Genomic DNA, 15,655 nt, shown 5'->3' on the forward strand with positions numbered 1-15,655 from the left:
AAAAAAAAAAAAAAAAAATATATATATATATATATCACAAGTATGTAAAATGCATAAATGAATAGTTAATTAATAGCTCAATTATAATAAATATATCAAATTTAATATATATATATATTAATCGTCACAGATCCGATTAATGTCATCATACAAGATTAAACATTACATCCGTCTGTATATTATTTAAGATATTAGTAGTAGTGGTAAGTTCTAATAGTGCAACAGTAGACAAAGTTAAGCCGGCTATAATGTATAATACGAAAGCTAGTAAGTTATAGCTTCTCAAGCAACCCAACGCCTTATGCAAGTGCCCAATGCAAACTGGAAAAAAAATATATATGCCAAATAAAGTAAGGAAAACCTTACATATCAATAACATTAAAAGTAAAATTAAAATGTTAATTATAGGCAATTAGATACATTGAAAGGGACTTTTTCGAGGGCTAACCCTTTCACAATGTATCAACCATAATTAACGAGCTATCCGTTTCTGTAGTCATCGTCCAGCAAAACTGTGTCCAAATGATAGTCAGGTAGTATAAGATAACCAGGTAGAATAAAATAACATTAAAGATGTATAACAACCAAAGGAAGTAACCATCCATTACAATAAGATATTTAAGTTGATATATCCCAATTTAGTAGTAAATATATTTTTGGTATAGTAAATATATATTTGGCATATATATGTTTTTTCCAGTTTGCATTGGGCACTTGCATAAGGCATTGGGTTGCTTGCAAGCTATAACTTACTAGCTTTCGTATTATACATTATAGCCAGCTTAACTTTGTCTACTATTGCACTATTAGAACTTACCACTACTACTAATATCTTAAATAATATATATATATATATATATATACACACACACACACACACACACACAGTTGGTCGTCGACTTACGACCGACTTCTGTTCTGACTGACAGGTCGTAAGTCGATCTGGTCGTATGTCGGCCATATATTTATTAACAGTATTTTTTAACCTTTCTAATGTTTTTATCATCTTTATAATTTATTTTTATAATCTTTTAAATTTTTATCATCTTTTATTTTTCATTTTAAATACAGTAATGTTTTCATCTTTTATTTAGCGACACTGTACATACCTTCGTTTCTACGCCTAGGCTATCTCTCTCTCTCTGAGGTTAAATTCAAATGTTCTCTACATTTTAATTGGTTTATTATTCATACTGTTTATAAAAAAACAAAACTACAATCTATAATTATATTGTACATAATGTGAAAAATAATACTGTACATAATGTACTGTAAACACAAAAATACAATCTAAAATTAATGTGAAAATTAATACAAATGAAATTTACAAAATCAATTTTTAATCTTTGCTTGTGCTGGGTTGTGCATCGTCAGGGTCATGTTCTTGGGTTGAGGCAGGAGTTGTTTATTTATAATTTATGCAAAGCAAATCTTTTTTTAAACCGCTTAAACCACCCAGTACTAGCCTGAAAATCTTCTGCGTAATCGTCTCCGGCGCGTGATTTTAAAGTCTGAAACAAACTTCTAGCCTTTTGCTTGCACTATGTGAAGACTCATGGGTGTATTTTTTTGTATTAAATCTTCCATCCCCAAAACAACAATTTCTCCATTTCATGGATGGGTTCCTGTCGTTGTTTGGTTAAAATTGTAGACTTAATAGGTGCAGAACCGTTCACAGCTTCCCGAATTCTTTCTTTGTCCTTAAGTATCGTCGATACCATGGAATGTGATGTTGTTTGGTTTTTTTTAGGAGCATTAGCAACTAAGGCCATATTGCTCCGGGATATGCGGTGGTCAGTCCCTGACCTTTCCGCATCCTCCGTATTTGGTGGTGACGGGCTCGAACCCCGGGCTAATCAAGAAGCGTGTGCTGCGCACTGCTGCTCCTTCCCACCTGGCTACGGAGGCGCCCCATGGAATGTGATAACTTCAAGTCACGTGCTATCGTATTCACTTTCTTTTCGCCTTCATACTGCTGGATAATTTTCATTTACACTCTAAATCAATAGTTTTCCTTGACTTCTTAGCTGGCATATATGTAGATGAAGGCATTTTCCTTTTACTAAACATTTTATACGTATTTCAGTAGAATTTTAATTAATACATCACACGCAACAGATGCTTGAAAGCGACTGGGTGTATGTGAGAGAGAGAGACTGAGTGTATGTGCCTGGTGCTGTCCTCAGGCCTTCCGTCATCGATGTGCCTCCTCACCTGGGTTATGGGTGTCCTCAGTAGTGACTTCCTGATTTATTATTAATTTATTTATTATTATTATTTTTTTGTGGTCGTAAGTGCGGCCGGTCGTAAGTCGCATAGGTTGTAAGTCGACGACCAAGTGTGTGTGTGTGTGTGTGTGTGTGTGTGTGTGTGTGTATCAATTGTTACAAATCCCATAGTTAAATATTTTTACCTAGGCAATTAATAACGAGTTTCATGTACAACTGAAATCAAATCAAATAGCAACAGTAAACAATGAATTAAAGTATTGGTTCAATCAACAAAAATTGAAATTATAAAAACAGTGTCTGCAGATATTAATCATGGACTGAGGGAAATGAAAATGTATGCAAAAGGCAAGTGTGAAGACAAACCTGAAAAAACAGAAAATATACCAGAAGAACTTCCACCAATGTGTCTTTTTTTTTTACTTGTAAAAAATTTGGATATCTTAAAATGCAGATAGAACAGTGTTATTAGAGGAGTTATACAAATAAGCGGGAAGTGTGTGGTGCATGTTTCAGCTGATGCTGTACTAAGCTTGCTTTCTTGCATCATCCACTACTAACAAATCATCCAAAACTTTTGAATTATTTTTAAAAAAAATACTTTCAAATTCCATTTACTTTTACCTACATAATCTCAATTATCAGTTGCCTGAATAAACACTCATCTCAGACACCCTAATCACTGGCTCTATACCATTTAGTGAAAAGGTGATAATTACCGATGAAATAATAAAAATCTTTTATTCTTTGTCAGAGGCTACCTAATCTGGAATCTCTCTCTCATTTTTTTTTTTTTTTTTTTTTTAAATCTTCTTTGGCTTAAAATCACCTGTTGCCTCAATTATTATCCCAACTGTTACAAATCACTCACAATTTGGCTTCCTTTCTTTGAAAAGACTTTTCCTTCTCCACACAGTAAAATAATTTTCTTTCTTAATTTTAAATGTTCATAATTCCTGGCAGCATCAATTTTCTAATTGCATAGACCATGCTGATAGAGATACTGAGGCTTTCATTATTATTAATGACCATACACAATAAATTTACCCACTAACAGAAAATCCTAATCACACACCAAACACACTTTAATCTTTACCTCACCAACATCCCATCAGTTATTGTGAATGGGGTCCTTGGTGATGATCTGTTCTTAAAGACCTTCAAAGTTTCCTCTAGCATTACACGAAGGAGAAATAGAATGATCTATGCGATTTCTATTCTTCTTTTCCTTGGTGAAATACTGTGTTAAATCTACTGATCCTAAGGTCTGGAGAGTTAAAACAATAATTGTTTGCTCAGATCATGTGATATAACCCCAAGGGCTCACATCTGGTGAGTATGGGCTTGGCAAACCCAGGGTCCTGAGCTGGATATCATTTTTCTCTTTCTTGATGATTCCTTTCTACTCTCTCTCTCTCTCTCTCTCTCTCTCTCTCTCTCTCTCTCTCTCTCTCTCAGGGTTACTCAGGGATTTTTTTTTTTTTTTTTTGGCAGGTGCAGCATAAGCCCTAGGCTTCCTTGCACCATATGGCTAATAATAATAATAATTCTTGTGAGGATTAAATCCATTATTCTCTCTAAACCACAGTGTTTCATCCATTATTCTCTTCTAAATCACAGTTTTGTGACAAAGCATTTAGGCTGTCCAAGATCACAGTATACTGTGATTGATTTGTGTCCAAATCTCCAATTTCTTTTTTTTATTTTTGCCTACATGGAAATTCCAAGCAATTGCAAAAAATAATAATAAAAAAAAAAAAAATCAATCCAAACTTTATTGAGAATAGATTGAGTCTTGTCCAAATAATGGTAACTGGGGCTTCCTCTCCTGACTAAAGCTATTGACTACAACTTTTGTCTATACATACTTGCACTTCAGTTACAATCTGATGGTTCTGTTTCATTCTCAAAAAAAGATAAAGCTGATATGTTAGAATTTTTCTTCTAACTCTTGCATTGATGATCTAGTTAAATCTCCTACCATACTAAATGCATTCCACTTGATGCCTCTTGTCAACTTACAACAGGAAGACACTGGAGACACTAAGTTGAAGGACATCAGAATTCTGAACCGCAAGTGGCTGGAAAGTCTGTGGATTGGATCCTCTGGCAACAATAGCATGACCAGAGACAGGGGAGTTAGGCTTCACACCCTTTTTGAGGCGGTGGTTTTTGCCAGAGATAAACGTTTTAGTTTTCCACATCCCCAGACGACTTCCGGTGCTGGTACAAGTGAAAGGAATACCGAGTATGCGCCTGGTCATCCACGTGTGCCGTGAACCTGGTACTTAAGGATGTGTCCCTTAAATTTCATTATTGCTGAGGAAGGAGGCAGACTTCTCCAAAAGCTTCAATAGTGTTCTTATCACTTTTAAATTTATATTTTAATGCATTTTAACTTATTTACTTATTTTATTTTATTTTTGTTGTAAATTAGTTTTTTGTAAATAATCATATTTTTGTAAATATTATATTATTTTACAGTCTTTTGTATCATTTTATTTTATTTTATTTTATTATTAAATTATAAACGGTTGGTGTATATGTTTAAATTTGTGGTATCTTAAAACCATTCTTTCTCAATCTGAATTTATGCCCCCCATTTATGTAGTCTGAGCAAGAAAAAGAATGCCATGAGCATTGAGTTCACTCATCCATTCTAAGCCTTAAACACCTCAGTTAGATCTCCTCACAGATGCTTGGTCTACAGATATAACAATTTGCAGAACCGAAGCCTTTCCTGGTAAAAGGCTTCGGCACATCCTTCATAAAATTAGGCCTCCAGACCTATTTACAGTACAGTCTGTCCTCGTATAGCACGATAGTTGTGTTCCTAGAAACCCTCGTGCAATGCAAAATTGTGCAATATAAACAACAGGCCCTATGGGGAAAGTGGGGTTAGGTGCCGACCACCCAAGATTGAACACACATTTGGAACCAAAACATTACCAAACACAATAAATAATCGGGTAATTTTAATCGATTAAAATACGTAATAAAAAATAATATAATAATTTTTATTATAATATAATAAATAATATTTATTTTTTTATTATTTATTATATTATAATAAAGTATTTTTAGTATTTTTTAATACTAAAAAAGTATTTTTACGAATAAAATACAAATTTTATTCGTAAAAAATGTATTATATTAAATAAAATAGTCGTAATAAAATACTTAAATATTTTATAATACGTAAGTCGTAAAAAAATGCTTACGTATTTTATTACGACTATTACGCAATAAAATATTGCTAATGCTTTTGCTTCTATCGTAAGCAAACTTGTTTTTTGTTTGATTTTCTATCCAAACAGATAGAAAATCGAAAAACAGATAGAAAAGACAGCCGTTCCATCTCTTCCAATTCTTGTGTCTTAATCTGGATTTTAATTACACTTTGAGTTGTTCCTGCTATGAAACTTTTTTATTTTCTCCGCATTCTTTGTAATTTTCGGCGTTGCCTCATTTAGGTCTGTAGCACGTGCAATATCACATGGTCTTTCATTTCGCTCAAAGCGTTTCACAATTTCATATTTTTTTCTCTATCGACAGAGGCGGACTGGCCATAAGCTTTACCGGGGAAACCCCGGTGGGCCGGAGGCCCGGTGTGATTTTGGCCATAAACCGTAGTACGAGGCCACTATAAATTTTCCCGGGTAAGAATTTTTGACCCAGTCCACCTCTGTTTATCGATATTGCTTTTTTTTTTTTCTCTCTGAATCTGCAGTGTCTTCGCCAGGACGCTTCCTTTTCACACCTTTTAAGTATTTTACTCATTTTTAGGGAATAAAGCACAATTACAAAACGAGGAGGCACCCTTAATACACATAAACAAAGCTGCGCACGTGTAGCAACTGAATAAACAACACCGTAAAGGCCGAGATACACTATTAACACCTCACAGTTTACTAAAGCACATTTCTGGGGGTTACTACCATAAAACAATAAAAACAATTTCCAGTTGTGTTTCTGCTAGTGGAATCTGTTATAAACTGGTCGTAAACTCGATCTAATTGCAATTGCAAATTATCGATAGCTGGAATTTTGTGGGTTTTTACGTTATTATGGTGAAATGTGTTTCCCCTTCACTGATATAAAACACATAAATACATTTTCAGAATCTTCTTCATTCCTATCGTGTTGCGTTCAGTTGGGGTGATTCCGCGTTCGACTGCCATTTCTTGTAAACACGAAGGCGAATCGTGCATAAGCGAATTCGGTTCGTGTTATATAAGATATCGTTCCCCTATTTATAAATCGTGTATGATCGAATTCGTGTAATATAAACACGTGTTATACGAGGACCGACTGTACTAAGATGTGGCTTAGTTCCATATATAGTGATATTTCATTAAATCCGGCCATGGGTGCAATTCAGGGGACCCTACATTTGTTCTAATTGGTTGCAATTTCTAAATTAATTTAGGAAATGTATTCTCTACAGCACCCTTATTCTTAATGTAATTTATTTATCCCGCCCCCCCAACTTTTTTTGTAGCTGTACTTAAGCTACAAAACTGTTTTTGTATCTCACTTGGTTTGCCTTTTGCATACTTATTCTTAACTGTTCCATATTGATCAGTTACATACACATGTGTGTGTGTGTGTGTGTGTGTGTGTGTGTGTGTGTGTGTGTGTGTGTGTGTGTGTGTGTGTGTGTGTGTGTGTGTGTGTGTGTGTGTGTGCACATGTGTATGTGTGTGATTTGAATATAAAATATGAATATGCTAGTCATGTAGCATATTCTTTACTTCATTATTTATTTAGTTAAAGTTATTTATATATATAAAATAAAACAAAAATTAAACCAAAGTAAATCAAGACAAAGTAAAGGCAAGTCGGTAAAAGAGTTTGCGATTTAAAAACAGTGTCAAGTGGAGGGATATATCAACCTAGGAGGACAGTGGGGGGGGGGGGGGGGAAGCAGTATCAAATTTTGCGATTTTTTTTTCACTGTTTAATATTAGAAGTAACCGTTAGTCAAAATATGGAATTGTACCCAAGATCTGGAGTTTTACCTGCGTAAATAATCTTATAATAATAACAAGAAAATGGGATATTTTTTCCGAGATTCAGTGGTACTAAAGAAAAACCGTTTAAATTTTTGAACAGCTTGAATGAAACTTACTTACGCTACTTATAAGGTTGATGCTGATCAGATTCTTGCATTTTATTCTTGCATAACATTACTACCTGCTTTCTTGCATAATATTCTGCTTTTATTCTTGCATGATATTAGCGCGAAATCTTATCACAATTGTAAAACTGTTTAAATTTTTGAACAGTTTGGTCGAAACTTATTTACTCACTTATGCTACTCAGAAGGTTTAAACTGAACAAAATCTTGAGAAGCAGATTTTATTAAAGTCTGCATTTTATTCTTGCATAATGTTCTGCTTTTATTCTTGCGTAATATTACTACCCACTTTCTTGCGTAATATTCTGCGTTTATTCTGGCATAATATTACTACCTGCTTCTTGCACAATATTCTGCTTTTATTCTAGCATAATATTACTACCAGCTGCATACTTTACCAAATCAACGTTAGAGTAAAATCTTTAGCAATCAGTTTTACTCTAGTACTGCTTTAGATATTTTCACATCACAAGTTTCATTAACAATCAATTGCATCATTTCTGTTACATCATTTGTGTCATTACTGTTATAAGAAAATTCTGTTACCAATCGATTTTACTCTAGTGCCACCATAGATGTTTTCACATCAAAAAGATGAAATATTGCCACTCTAAGAAGAAATCAAAAAACTGAAAACATTTTAAAAAAATTAGGGGAAATTAGCATTAGTAGAGGCATACAGTGCAAGAAAGCAAGCTTATGCAGCATCAACCAAAAAAAAAAAAAAAAACCTCTCATTTCACCCCTCCATTCGTTCCAAATGCCTGTCCAGCTCAGCCTTAAATTTATTTAAGCTATCAAACTTCCACAACAAAAGATGGAAGTCTGTTCCACCAATCAACCACCCGCTGGCTAAAAGTAAAAAATTTTGGCATGTCAGGTAGCCTGCCACCATTTTTGCTAAATTTTGGGCAGCACCACCACCACTACTACTACTACTACTACTGGGTTAAATTTCATGTGCCATAGAAAAGCCTTCAATTGACATACAGCATCATTGAAAGCTGTTTTTAACATTTTGTTGTTTTTAATGTTTCGTCATTTTCTCTTGCACTTTCCCCTAATTAGAAATGAAATTTGATGCAGATTCGCTGCTCAGGTAAACCACTCAGTTTATTTTGTTCATTTTGAATTACAAAGAAACACATAAAATGCCTTTTTGTTCAGCATACACTAGTCAGACTGAACTGTAGACATATGAGTGATTTATGCATTACTGTCTCTATGAGCCACTGAATATATTATGAAAAGTTTCAACTCACCACAACTGCACCATTTGTAGGTACAAAGTTCGAAAATTCCTCAAACATTCTGATCACGCCTTGTGTGTACACACATATTAATGTTTTAAAACCAATAATATATCAAGGCAGAAAGCTTCCAACAATGTAAAATTCAAACTGACATTAGTTAGTACATTTACATCATTACAATTTTTAGACAAACTGAAGTCTAAAAGTTCTAAAAATTTGTCTAAAAATTCAATTATATTGGCATCATTTTTGTAATATCTCATATTGTGAAATCCTGTGTTAATTTGTTTAATTTTGGTTAGTATCATAAAAACTAGATTCCTTGACAAGACCTGATGATGATACCTTAGTAGACACAACTCGAGAGTAAGATAATTAACAAACATATTCAAGAATCAAGATATGGCTTTAAGTACGATGAAGCAAAAAAGAAATGTCGACGAACATGTAAATTGAATTATTTATTCAATTTTTTTATCTTACGTGCAGGAAAAATTACAGAAGTGTACAAAATTACAAAAATTATAAAATTACAAAAAGAGAGAGGAGACAGGCATAATGTCAGCAAGTTTTACCTTTCGAGCATCATTGCCAGAATTAACTCTCCAGCTGATAAGCACGCCGCTGCAAAAGTTGAAGGCTGCGGAGATTTAGAAGGGGTTTTTTCCAGCACATCACAAAATTTCTCTGCAACTGCAGAATTGCCACTGGCGACTTCACTGCGTACTTTAATGTTTTGGAAACCAGCATGATGCTTGAACCTATTAAACCACCCGTTGCTTGCCATGAACTTGGCTTGGGGTATGCCATACTTATCCTTAATATCTTCATAAATACTTCTTGCTTTTGCTTGAATGACTATGGGACTCAGGAGCACTTGCTTCTGAATCTAATTTTCCATCCATATTATTAATAGTTTTTTCCATCTTCGATATACATGTAGCACCCGGACGCTGTTTTGTGATCACTGTTGATCTTAAATGCGTTGATCCTTTAACATGTTCTTTTATACACACTGTCCCTTAAAATGGTATTCTTCACTTTTGAAGCAGTGAGACCTAATTCCGTGCAAAAGATGACAAACTTTGTGCTGCGAAAATTCAACTTATGGTTTGTTTGTTATTTGGTTTTTAGGAGCATTAGCAACTAAGGCCATATTGCTCCGGGGATATGCGGTGGTCATTCCCTGACCTTTCCATACCCTCCATATTTGGTGGGCACGGGCTCGAACCCCGGTCTAATCAAGAAGCGTGTGCTACGCACTGCTGTTCCTGCCCACCTGGCTATGGAGGCGCCTCAACTTATGGAAATGCACTTACAGAAATTCAACGTAAAGTTGAATTTCCGTAAGTCGAGTATTACGCAAGCTGGGGAGTGGCTGTACTTCAGTATAACAATCTGAGACAACTGATAGATACTCCCTGACAGATACTGAAATTGGCCAGTATCTAACTCGGGACATTGGCAGCCAGAAAAACAATATACCAATCACAGCCAACTGATCAATTAGTAGAATAACATTCCAGTTTTGGAAAGACATTTAATTTTCCAATGCAGAAAATGACTCGGCCATATAGCTTTTCCATTAACACTGCATGCCCACTTGCTTTGTCATCAATGTTCTGTTTTTCACCAATGCATGCTGTGAAGTGGTGGTGTACTGTGTCTGCAAAGCACATTTATTCTATGGCTATTGACTGATAAACTTTGTCGCCATGCAAAAAAAAAAGATGATCAAAATACCTCCCATTCTGATTGAATTTGAACCCAGGTCTTTTCGACACACACACACACACACACACACACACACACACACTATAGAAGACAGCAGCCATAATTACTGTACTATCTATGAGTGTTGACTGGCAAGACTCAGAATTTTGGGAAGCTATCGTCCACCAATTATTCCAATCAATCAGCATCTATTTGATCTGAAACCATCACACATTATCAACAGCTGTCTCTCCCAACTCTTCACCCCCCCCCATGTGGCAGCAGACTGGGTAGTATGGAAATTTTGCCTGTGTTGAGTTTCTAGTCAGAAAGCAGTTGCTTATAACAGTTTTTCATACTTGCCATCACTGTCAATCTCTTTCTCTCTCTGCTGTGCATGATAACTTGCTTATAAATAACAAATATAGTGAAATTCATAAATATATAAAGGGCAAGTCAAAAAGAATTATTTATTTTCATAAGTTTATTGTGAAGTAACTAGTGATCCTACAATCGTATAATATGAATCAATTGTTAGAAAAACTTTCAATTTTTTTATACCTTAAAGTTAAACTTTCAATGTGGGCACTCCATCGTCAACAACCAAATTCCTGCCATACTTTCTCCAGCACATCCCTGTTTATGGTTACTCCCACTGTGGTGATCCATGTGATAGGGGTGGCCTACAGACAGTGCCCTTCACATACCCTGAGAGAAAGAAGTCACACTTGGTCAATGGGGTTTATGGACTGAAGCAACTGCAGCATGTAACCTTTCATGAATACATGTTGCAGAAGGTAGAAGAGGCTGTACAGTTGCCTGGAGCAACTGCAATTCAAGATTGTCTTGGTATGTATTTCCGTGCATTCTGCTGGAAGGCTTGTTGAATTGTCCATATTCTCTTCCAACACACAAGGAAGATCAGTGCTTTTCCTTTTGTAGTCCGGTTGACTGGGGCAACTGCAACTCGAGATTGTCTTGGTATGTCAAATTCTGTGGGCTCTACTCGCTGGAAGCCTTGTCTGGAGACAGAATGCCAACTGCAGTAGCACATCCAATCCAGCAGTGTGGAAGAGTTTCCACGAGGTAATAGCAGACTTTCACCCTCCTACTGGAGGGCACTCTGCTTTATTTACAGACTACTTCTAATTGAAGGAAAAAGTCAGCATATTCTGAGAGATAATCCCATTGATCATGTTTTCCATGAAAAATACAAGCCATAGACCTGCTGGTGGAAAATATGGCACAAAAGATGTTTCAGTGAATCCAGCCCATGCCCTATAATGTAATGCAGATTTTCAGTGCCCTAGATGCATAGATTATGGCAATTCACTTTACCAATTATACAAAATGTTGCTTCCTAACTAAAGATCATGCAGGCTGCAAATTTGCCGTCATCCACATCAGCTTGCATCAAGTATAGAGAAATCATATAGTTTAACTTTGTCATTGGGTATTATGGACCATAGTAACCGCAACATGCAACTTTTCATGTAATCATTTGAATAGAAGAGCCTGCACAGTCGTCTGGGGTAACTGCAACTCGAGATTGTCTTGGCATGTCAATTTCCATAAGCTCTGCTGCAAGGCTTGTTGAACTGCCCACATTTGCTTCCAACACACAACAAAGATCAGTGGTTTTCCTTTTGCAGATACAACCGGCTATACTTATACCAAAGATAAATGTTGCTCCTAGTCAGCAGATCAATTCTGAAAAGCATATGAAAAGCCACTGTACCACTGTCACATAGCCATTTTTGCAAATTGCAGGGTGTAGAACACCTTTTGTTATGCAGTAGTCATTTTCATAACAAGGTCATCTCTGGCAGCTAAAGGTAAAAAGTTAAATACTTTCCACTGGAGTAGTCATTTTCATAACACGGTCATCTCGAGGTCATCTCAATTATGTATTTTCATAAGTTTGTTGTGACGTAACTAGTGATCTTACAATCGTATAATATGAACTAACTGTTAGAAAAACTTTCAATGTGGGCACTCCATCATTAACAACCAAATTCCTGCCATACTTTCTCCAGCACATCCCTGTTTACGGTTGCTGCCACTGTGATGATCCATCTTAATAATTCCTGAAGATCATGTTGTGAGGGTAGCCAACACACAGTACCCTTCACATATCCAGAGAGGAAGAAGTCGCACTTTGTCAATGGGTTTTACGGACTGTAGCAACTGCAACATGTAACCTTTCAAGTAAATGTAAAGAGTGAAACACTACCAACACCAATTTGAAATCAAAACTGAATTTTTCTAATTATTGGTGCATATAACATGAATGTAAGCTCACTGGTTACTTCACAATAAACATATTAAAGTGTATATTTTTATTTATTCATTTTTTTTTTAATGCTCCTGTACATAGGCATAAATTAACAATAAACTTTAAGAATAAAGACTTCTATTTATAACAAAGTATTAAAAATTCCCAGTCTGAAAAGCACCTTAGCATTAGCATAGGCATACGATGTAAGAAACCAAGCTTGTATAGTATTAGCCAGGGAAAAAAAACAAAAAAAACCATTCCCATTTCAACCATCCATTCACTCCAAATGTTTGTCTAGTTCTGCATTTTATTTATTTAGGCTGTCAACTTCTACAAAGACAGATGGATGTTTGTTCCGGCAATCAACCACCCACTAGCTAGCGGAAATATTTTCGAACATCTATTCTATAACTGCCATTCCTCAATTTGAATTTATATCACCTCAGGTGATTAATCTGGACTAGAGAAGGAATCCCATCAGCATTGAGCTTGCTCAAACCATTCAAGGCTTTCTACATCTCAGTTAGATCACCTTGCAGGTGTCTAGTTTCCAGACACTGCAACTTGCAGCAACTAAGCCTTTCTTTGTAAGAGCAACCCTATGTTCCATTAAGCAATCTCGTAGCCCTTCTCTGTATTCATTCCTGCAGCTATACATCCTTCCTAAAATGAGGCCTCCAGGGCTATATACAGTACTCAAAGTGTGGCCTGACCACTGCCTTATACAAGGGGATAATCACTTCCTTATCCCAGCTAGAAAAATTCCTGTATTTCATTGACAAGACCCCAAGCTACTCTTGTAGCCTGTCTACACTGCTCAGAAAACTTCATATCTGACTGCACAATTAAACCACAGGTCATTTTCATGCTCCACTGACCTGAGTGTAGTACTACACAGTTGGTACGTTACCCTTTGGTTGCTGCTATCCGTATGCAGTACTTTGCATTTGTCAATGTTAAACTTCAGCTGCCACCTCTCAGCTCATCTGCTCAACTTTTCTAGATCCTATTGCAGTAGCATTCGGTCGTTAATAACCCTGCCAAGCTTCAGACCATCTGCAAACTTGGACATTAAGCCTGATATAGCTTCATCAATATCATTAACAAATGCAGAAAACAACAATGGACCAACACCGAACCCTGGGCGACTCCACTAATAACATTTGTCCATTAAGAGCAGTGTCCACTGATTACCACTCTGTCTTCTCCCACTCAACCATCCCTTTATCTATAACAGCAATTTTCCCTTAATGTCATACTGCCCCAATTTGTACGGTAGTCTTCCATGTGCAACAACATCAAAAACTTTCCTAAAATCCAAGTACATGATATCAAAATTATATTTTGCATCCAGTTCCTTTGTGACCAGATCATAGTATCCAATCAAATTAATCAAACAAGACTTCCCGTTAATAAACCCATGCTGTGTCTGAACTATAACTGCAGTCTTGTATAGATGATCCTTGTGCTTTTTTAACCAGTATCTCCATTAATTTCCTTAGAACAGAAGTTAAAGTAACAGGTCTGTAATTACTTGTGTCACCCTTTGATCCTCCTTTGGATCAAAGGGTGACACATGGGTCACATTTACATATCTCCAGTGCATGGAGAACTCCCCTGAGTCTAAGGAAGCTCTTATAATTATGGCTAAGGGTTTCCTTACTTCCTTTGCTTCCTCCTTTAATATAACTGGATGGATCCCATCGAACCCAGGTGACTTTCTTATGTTTAACTTCAACAATTTCTCCTTCACTTTGCTCTCAGTTATTACAAAAATCACACAGCTCCCTGCTAGAGTTTGATAAGCTTCTGGCCTCCACTTCTCTACAAACATTCATGTCTAAATGTAGATACAAAATACTCATTCAGTGTGTCAACTACATCAGCAAGATCCTCAACAGTCAAACCATCGATATCAAGTGGATCAATCTGATTTATCTCCTTCCTTCTAGAGGTTAATCTGTGTTCACCTTAATAACCTCCTTTGTGATTTGATTACAGACCAGCTTATATCTGCCAGAGGCTTCCATGTCATCTGATAATTTATATGTATCCCATTCATTTTTCTTCTCTGCCATGAGTCTCATTAATTCATCTTACATACATTTAGGCCTAAAACTTGAACAATATTTCTTAGTTAGTATGAAAAGCCTTGTAGCTTCCAAGATTAATTCTTTGAAAGCTTCCCATTTAGAATTTACTGTTGGTAACAACAGTTGATTACACTGTATAGAATTTAAAAACAATCTCATAGCACCATAGTCACCTTTATGAAAGCAAAAACCCTTCCCTTTACCCCTGATGGTAGTTACATCTTTGAGTAAATCCAACATCAGCACACTGTGATCATTGTCACCTAATGTTTCTTTTATCTACAGATTCTTAAGGCATGAAGAATTATTACTGATAATCATATCAAGAGTATTACTCCCTCTAGTTGCCTCTCGAATATGCTGCTGTAGAAAACAAGCATGCAATAAATCCACAAAAGCCTTGCTAGTGTGCGAGTGACCAACTCAAGTTCCAGTCAATATGTGGGAAGTTAAAATCCCCCATTATAAGACAATCTGATTTACTGACCCACTATTTCTTTGTACAGTTGTTCATTATACTCATCATAGTCATTAGGCTTATAACACACTCCTACTCTCAATTTTGCTTTCCTAGTGCTTATGTCACACCAGACTGACTCAACATTGCACTGTCCACCCATGTCAACTGGATGCACTTCCTTAGATTTTAAATGTTTCTTAACTAACGGCATACGCTCTCCTCCCTATCCTTCCTTTACTCACCAAATTCCAATTCTGCATTCCTTATATCTCTGCGACACATCTCTGATATCCCAACAATATCTGCCTTTGATGCTTTCACCAGCACCTCAAATTTATTTAATATACTTTTAATGTTGGTGTATATGCAAGTATACATGCACCTATTCTTACTCTTAGTTATCCTAACATAGTCCATGTATTTACTTGTTCTGCGACGACTCCCAGCGCCTTGTTTTCCAGGCTGCTGCTCATTCCCATAGAAGCAATGA

At 36.0% G+C, this 15,655-nt stretch overlaps 1 protein-coding gene across 1 annotated transcript in view; it reads right to left on the bottom strand.

Moving 5' to 3' along the window:
• PolA1 (DNA polymerase alpha catalytic subunit) overlaps positions 1-15,655 on the bottom strand; it is a 662,965-nt gene that overhangs the window by 452,114 nt on the left and 195,196 nt on the right. The window lies entirely within an intron of this gene.

Source organism: Mastigoproctus giganteus, chromosome 1 (assembly GCF_048544385.1).
Source record: "Mastigoproctus giganteus isolate SK-2022 chromosome 1, ASM4854438v1, whole genome shotgun sequence".
NCBI lineage: Eukaryota > Metazoa > Arthropoda > Arachnida > Uropygi > Thelyphonidae > Mastigoproctus > Mastigoproctus giganteus.